The following is an 8,459-nucleotide window of genomic DNA, read 5'->3' on the forward strand; positions in this document are numbered from 1 at the left end:
CCTGCAGAACAGCTTTCTGGAATAGAACAGAGCTCTATTATCCCAAATAGCTCACTGTATTTCCTCCAGGCTCTGGGAGCTGGCTCCTGCTACTATTTATTTGCTTTCATATAGTTATTGTCCAATTTGTTATAAGTCGAAAAAGAAATCTCTGTGTGGACAGGATAGTTGCATTTCATTGTCACAGGACCTCTTTCTTCTGTAGAGCTGTCAGGGGAACTGTATCGTTGTGTTCTAAAATTGGTATAAACTCGAGGTATGCCCATCACAGACAGGAACTATCATGCCTCATAAATCATCCTTGTTGGATGGATGACATTTATTTTAGATGCTACTTGCTTTCTGTCCTTGTTTGTTGGGTTTTGTTTTGTTTTGTTTTGTTTTTCTTCACTTATATCTATAAAACAAGTTGTAAGAACTGTAATCTTATTTCCATTATTCTCTATTTAGATGTATTCAAATTATTGGATTTAAATAGTGGCTAACAATGAGAAGGAGCATTTATGTACCACTCCAAATAAATCTATTGCATGAGATTACTACTATTTTTGTTATTCTTTGCATTCTATCTGGCCCCATGCTTTGGTCTTTGGAGCTTTTCTCATCTGCACCTCTGTGTTAGAAATGTGTACACAGCAGAAATCTCACCAGCTGATGGAATACAATGCATTCAGGATACAGAATTGCCAACACAGAAGCAGCTTAGTTTTTCCTTAGTACTTCTTCTGGTTAAAATTCAAGCACTAAATTTCAGAGTAAGCCCAAGGGTTCTTTGGATAAAGTGTGGCAGAGTTCAGTGCACCTCTTCATAACGGAAAGGGAAAAGCTTCATCAGGCAGGTTCAATCAGTGTAGGTCAGCATCTTTGCCTGAGTATATTTCCATAGAGTGTTTTGTGATATACCACAGTATCACTTTTAAAAATGATATCAAATAGTGCGTGAAAGTGCCTTTATTTCAGGAGGGAAACTCAGCAAGGTACAGTGTAAGACATGGGGTTACCTGTGTCTGAAGGATGCTGAGGCCTTTGGGAACCTGTCTGCAGCTGATGCTCAGTGCCCTGCCCTGCACTGCTGAGCACTTGCTCCCTCGATTCAGTGTGGGACCCTCAATCCAAGTTATGGTCACCTCTCTGTGCTGTCATCAGGCCAAGGTACCTCAAGGTTTCAGTAGTCTGTAGCTCTGCCTGTATCTTAGTTCCAAATATCTAATGATTCACTGTTTTCATGTAAGTGGTGTAAAAGTGTGCATCTTTCAGTGCCTGTAGGCGCTGTTTCTAAATGAGCTTGAAGTTCTGGCTCCCTGTCCCATGAATGATTTAAAGATAATAATACGCTTTATAAATTACATTAAGGACAAACCACAATTCATGTCACAAATAGAAATGAAGTCAAAGAGAGAAGGCAGGCTGTACTCTGAACAGTATTTGGCACTTATGACTTCATATCCTCTTTCTGAAGTACCACTCGTTTTAATTAAAGTGCTTCTCATCTTATGTACATTCTTTTGTTTTCATGATGTGAAAACATCATTTAGTGACTGCACTCACCTCTCTGCGCTGTCATCAGTAACTGCAACTGAAGCTAAGTGCTGTTAATAACTTTTACTTGCCTTTATTTGTATTGATGTCTGCCCAGATGTTCCATCCAGCAACATTTTTCTAACACTGACCATTTCCAACCGAGCAGGAAGACTATTAGGAACAAAGAAATCAACAAACAAATAAAAAAGAAGAAATAGCAATGACCTTATACCAAAAAATACCAAAAACCTGGCAAAAGGTACTTGATTCATAGAATCACAGAATATCCCAAGTTGGGAGGGATCCACAAGCATAATTTTGTCCAATTCTTGGCTCCACACAGGACCCCCGAAATTCAAACCCTATGTTTGTGAATGTCCAAGCACTTCTTGAACTCCAGCAGCTTGGGGCCATGACCCTAGGGCCTGTTCCAGTTCCTAACCACATTATGGTAAAAATCATTTTCCTAAAACCCCACTTGACCCTCACCTGTATTAGCTTCATGCCATTCCCTCAGGTGATCTCTGGACAGTTGATGGGCAAGGTCCTCTTCCTTCTCTTTAAAATGTTGCCTAGATGACTCAACTACCAGTATGTCCTCTCTGATCTCATTATAGGAGACGGTTCAGAAATCCACCATTCCTCAAGACTCAGTGCTCACTCTCATAGTAAAATCAGAAAGTGATGTATATCCTAAGCAATTCGTATTCTTTATTTTCCCTGTTCTTCTTCCTAAACCTGTACTGTTGTACTTCCCTTTCTCTTTTCCCCAAGACTAAATGTTTCCCTCTCGTTATAGTTCATTCCTCTTTGTCCAACCTTTTCATGCTTTTCTTTTAATCACATTCCTCCACCTGTTGCATACAACACTAGAAAACATGCATGCTTTTTGTTAAAAAAATCTTGAGTACTAGCCAGATTTTATGCTCACAATATAACAATTTTGCAAAACAAGCAAGCACTAATTACACAGAGGCAAATTGTGGTGCAAATTCTTTCCCCCATCTTGTGTCAAGTATCATTTGTAAATGAATTTGTGATGCATGGAGTCTAGTTTTCCTGGTAGCTCCATTTCCCCTTCAGCAATTCAACAGATCTGAAAACAAATTGGCCAGAAATTCCTTCAGCTTCTCAGGCTGTTGATGCGCATTGCGACCCAGTTTATTTTATGAGGTTTAGAAATACACCATTACTTTTGCATCCTGTTCCAAGCTCTCTCTCCAGAGGTGCAGTAGATGGCCAGCAGTGCAACCAGGAGCAGTGCCAGAGTATAAAATAAACAATTCTGAAATCCGCAGAGAGTTTATCTGCATTTCAGGATGTACTGCCTTGAGTGGTTTGAGAAACCAGTACTTCAAAGCTGTTCTGTACTGCCATGGACCACACCAAAGTCCAGGGCATACAAAGTAGTCAGAATAGAAGTTAGAAAAGTAGTTAGCAGATGTTGCAAAGTTATAATAATGTCTAATATATAGTCTCTATTAGGTTGTTATTTCATTTCATTATTTTATTTCATTTCATTCATTTTTTATTTGGAAGTTGTAGTATTTTTTTACTAGGTGACAAAGACCTTTAATTACTATTATTTAATGCTATTTATTATTTTAGACAAGAACAGCAAAGAAGCTATAGGGGAGCTCTCCTCTGTGTACAAAGGCACAAAGCTAATTCTAAGTCTAAGGAACTTCAGATATGAGTGATAAATGGAGAGAGAAGATAGCCAGAAGTAAGGGCACACCTGGCTGAGGCTGGGTGCAGTAGATGAGATGCTTCTGTACACCATGAGGAAACAGTTTCCTTGAGTCTGATTGGGGTCAGGTTTACTTTCTTTATGGAAACCCATATGGTGCTGTGTTTTGGATTTGTCATTGTAACTGCATTGATGGCACACCAGTGTTAGGCTACTGCTTCCACTGGGACAGATGACCTGAACTGGCCAAAGGGACATCTGATATCTCATAACATCCTGCTCCGCAATACAAACTGAGGGTAGAAAAGGAGAGGGTTGCACTTTTGGCATCCAAAGTGTCTGCTTCTCATCAGTCTGCTTTTGGGATTTGGAGAGTGGTTGGCCGCATTACATGCCTTTTCACCTTCCTGTTCCTTCACCTGTCAAAATGTCTTTACCTCAACCCTCAAATTTTCTCATTTTGGTCCTCCTATACTCTCCCCAGTCCCACTGGGGCTGTGGGATAGAGTGAGCAATAGTCTAGATTGGCTTAAATGCTGGCTGGGGTGAACCCACAACGCTGTACCACAAAACACACAGAGCATATGTAATAATGCATTAGGTATTTGATTCATCTTTATATTCAATCCAGAGAAACTTGCTATGTTAGCGAGAAGTTTACTTTGCCTGTTTAATATCTGTTTTGGGTAAAATTATTTTTTTGATGTCTGCCAATCTCCACAGATAAGCGTAGTCTAGTCCAGCTCTAAAACCATTTTCTGCATCTCCAAATTTCCTCAGAAGAACATCATTCATATCTTCACTGAAATGATCTTGATCACTGTAGTCTTACTCACTATGTGGTATACACATAGCGTACACAGAGATCCCTGTATCCTTTACAAGCCCATCCATGCTCAGCGATTTGTCTGCTCTGAAAAAAAATGTATCTGACTTTTTCATGAGATTACTTGAGAAAGACATATCTGTGACTTGAGGAGATTGAAGGGAGCTGCCCATAGTGTATAGAGACACATCTTGAAACTTATTTCTGTATCTGTTTGGGCAGGAGTGATTGCAGTATTTGGATTTTTCTCTCAGTCAAATTTATGATGAGAAATGGGTTGGAGATGGGGCTGTGCAAAGCTTATCCTGGTGTTGGATCTTGCAACCCAAATCTGTATTACTGTACTTGTTTCACTTTCTTGAAGAAAAAAATTTCTTGAGATTTCAAGTCTATTGGAATCTCTTCAGCTTCCTGCACTTCTATCTACTGCATAGCACACAAACATTTTTCTACAAACGACACTTGGCTTAAGACAAGTGACTGGCAGGCAGTTTTATAAGCAAACCCCATTTCTTAGATATGGAATGTCTTTTTTTGATGTTTTTTTTTTTTTGTGTGTGTTTTGTTTTTATTTATTTGCTGTTCTTAGATCTTGTTCTGTGTCTGTTTCATTCTTTTTGTCAGTTTTCCTACTTCATGTGCTTTTATTAAGTTTTGAAGAAATCCATCTGGCTAGCTGGCCTGTTATCACTCTTTTGAGATCTTTCTGATCATCCTTTGGGAGATTTACTCAGATGTTATAAAACACTAGAGTTTCCCATTTGAGCCCATTGTGTTGTCAAAGCAATCCACTTGCTCCATGTAGCAACAGTAGCATGGTGTGTAGAGGGGACCTGAGCTTTAAACAACCAATTTAGTGCTTGTAGTCAAGGTGCTAGAAGAAGTTGTGCTTCAGTACCAGTCACTTCCAAAGCAGCCTGAACCCCACTGTACACTGCTTACATTTTTCAGTTGGAGTGCAGCAGTCTTTGGATCCCCTGTATCCTCCACTCCAAAATGCAAGGGGTCAACCTCATGTCTCCCCTGATGTTCTTTGCCAAAGACTCTTAAGTGGAGCCCTTCTCCCCAGCTGCAGTGTAAGGCAAGTTTTCTACATCTTGTCTTGTCTAGCCTGGTCCCCGGGCTATTGCATAGACTTGATTAATTTGTTCAAAGTCTTGCTGTTGCTCAAGGCCCCACAAAATCTCATTCTTTTGTATTACCTGATGGAGAGGTCTTACAATGAGACTATAATCTGGGATATGCATTCTACAGAAACTCATAACACCTAGGAAACATTGGGCTTCCTTCTTACAGTTTGGTGGGGACATAGCAGAGGATTTCTGACTGTGCTTCTTGCTGCACTGCCTGGAAACAGAAAAGAGTTCTCTCCAAATACCTGGAGTTGGAAACCACGTGGGGAGTACTGGAGGCTTCTGGGATTTGTAGTCTGTCTATTCTCAGTGTACCTTCTTCTCAGAGAGCCAGAACCCATTTAAGAATAGCTGAGACTGCCAGCAGCCAGGTGTCAGGAGGTACAGCCTCCCAGCACAGTACTCCACTACTAACAGCTGACTGCATGATGTCATGATATGGAATGCCAATGAAAAAAGGGCAAAAGTGAACAAAAAAAGTATGTACTCAACTGCTTGATAAAAATCAAAGTTGCAATATAATAACCTTGCTTGCTATTTTATTAGAATAACAAAAAAATCCACACAAATTAATCTCCACAGCTGCATGCATCAAATAATTACAAAATGTTTGTTTTGAACAACAATTGTTCTTCCTGTTTTGGAGGACTATATTTATCAGCAGTACACTTCTCAAAATCTGCAAGGAACAATTTCATGATCATATTAGTAATAACTTTATAAGCCATACGTAGTAACAGAAAGAGATCAGAATTACACTGGGTAGGTGAAAAAGAAAATCCTACTAGATCAACTGATCTTCCATAGGTTGCGTGAATACAAACTTACACAATTCAGTACAATAATAAAGAGATTCTGGTGTCTGAGTCACATAGGCTGAACATACTCATTACTACCTCGTGTTTCCCTGCAGCTGAGTTAACAACAGAAGTATCAAAACTATCTTGTATTGAAAACAACAAAACGTCAAATAAAACTCCGTCTCAAAAAGTGAAAACTAAATACTGCAAGGTCATTTTGAAATTTAACTGCAGTTTGTAACAGAACAATTGTACACAACAGATTTCATACAGTGATTGAAAAATAAATAAGTATATACAGCTGTGTTGAAAGAACAATTTAGCTTCACACACTCTCAAAATAATATGCTTCTTTTTTTTTCCATACTGACAGTGCTCAAATCTGTTTCTTGTTTGTTTGCTTGTTTGTTTGTTTGTTTTTACAATGGATATTGAAAAACAATTCAGGAAGGTATTTCTTGCAAAAGCTGAGTGGTTGATTCTGTGTAGTACAAGAGCTTGGCAACAGCTTCTGGAGTATCAGGCTCTCAGTCATATCAGGTAAAACTTATGTGAAGTGAAGCTAGTAAGAACATTGGCATTTGATTTGTGCCATTCATTTCTACAGCAGTATCATAAAACCCTCCACAATGTTATTGGAGCTGCTTTAATTTATCCCCTTAACTCTTTCCTTCAGGAGGCTGTGTACTAATTTTAACTACAATGTGTTTTAAATACTTCAAAACTCTCTCAACCACACAAGTTACCAGCACTGAAGCTGGCAACCTCTCAGCATTTCACAATAGCTCCAAAATAAAATACTAGAGCAGTATTTCTTCTGTCAGTTATTGAGTGAAATTCCAAATAACAATGCAGTAAGAACTCTTTCCCTTACATCAAAGCCATGAAATGAGGATACAGACATGGATTTCAATATAGCTGTAGTTCAGACAATTGTTTCAAGCTAAATGTTACAGAGCAACATAAATAATTATATTATTTCAATCAGTAGTTGATATCTAGTCACTTTCACATCTAGCAAAAAAGTCTGCTATAATATTAATAAACTTAAAAGCACATAAGTTTTTAAATACAGTCTCACTTATCTAATCTACTATGTAGATACAAGAAAAATGTTGATTACTGTTATAATCAGAAGAACAAACAGAACTAGATCTAAAATCACACCAGTATCTCTATCGAAGTGTTCTAGCATTAGCTGTAGGGGTTAAGTGTAAAATTGGAATGTATTTTATGAATAACATCTATAAAGTCACAACCAATTATGAACTAAAACTCCACCTGAACTTGCACCTACAATTCGTCTTTATGCACACACTTCTGTGTGCGTATTTCTTTATTTTTGTACAAATAAATATCAGCATGCAATCATTCAATTTTTTTGCTATCGCGAGTGAAGCTGAATACATAATTGTATATGTGAATTCTAGACTTCTGTTGAAATCTTACTAAGAATATGGTCTTTAAAAAGAAGTATGGAGGCACAGGCTGAGAAAGCAGAGATACTCTTGGAACAAGAGGGTAAATGGAGGATAAAATTTAAATCTGACATTGTCAACCTGTAAGAGTTCCAGTTCAACCTGATCTACTCTGAAAATGGTGCTGACAAATATATTCGTTTCCATTACTATTATTACACAACTACTTGGCTGACTAGCCTCCCTGGTAACCCTCCACTGATGCTACCGAGGGTACTCCTTTTAGCCCACACTGGATAGATTTTGAGTAGAATCAAGTTTTTTCATAGATTCTTAAATGTTGTGCACAAAAGCCGTGCAAGAAGTTCATAACAAACAACAATACACAGGCATCTTCTTGAGTTTCTGTTCTCAAAATTTTAGCACAAACACAAACAGGTCCGCAGTGATGAGAAGAGTATGCAAGTAGCTAAGCTGGCAACAGGGAAGCAGTGGTGGCTTCTCACAGGGAACTGGGATAAGCCATGGAGATCAGCACTCTCTGTAGCTGAATCAATCGTAGCCAGAGCCCAGCAGGTGAGCGCAGCCTAGAAACTCATTACCCATAACATCAGTTTCTGTTTCTGGCTCTAGATGACCAAAAAAAGTGCAAAAGGTGATAATGAAATAAAACATAACAAAGAACTTGAAATATTGAGAAAAAGTAGCAATGCTATTTGCTAAAAGTAGCAAATAGTGTTTTCTCTTAGATACCATCTGAAAAGAAAAATGAAATAAAAACCTGAATTTTTTTAGTGTTTTCCTCTTTTCCCCAGATACTGTCAAAGCTATAGACCCCTAGCAACAGCCTGAGAGTCTACTACTGAACTAAGAAAAAAGTAATGAGTAAAAGACTGTTGAATACTCTTCAATAGATATTAAGTTCAGACAAGATTTAGTAATAGCTGAAACTTATGTTTCAAGTGCTCCATCTCTAAACTAGCTTGCTGAAGAATTCTGAAAGCTTCCTACTGGCATTTTAACTTGTTTATCCCCTGCTGTTAATTGATTGAAAAGCCTTCCTATTTCATG

The sequence above is a fragment of the Cyrtonyx montezumae genome, unplaced genomic scaffold, assembly GCF_038088225.1.
Source record: "Cyrtonyx montezumae isolate F1298 unplaced genomic scaffold, pur_monq_1.0 scaffold_8, whole genome shotgun sequence".
Classification (NCBI taxonomy): Eukaryota; Metazoa; Chordata; class Aves; order Galliformes; family Odontophoridae; genus Cyrtonyx; species Cyrtonyx montezumae.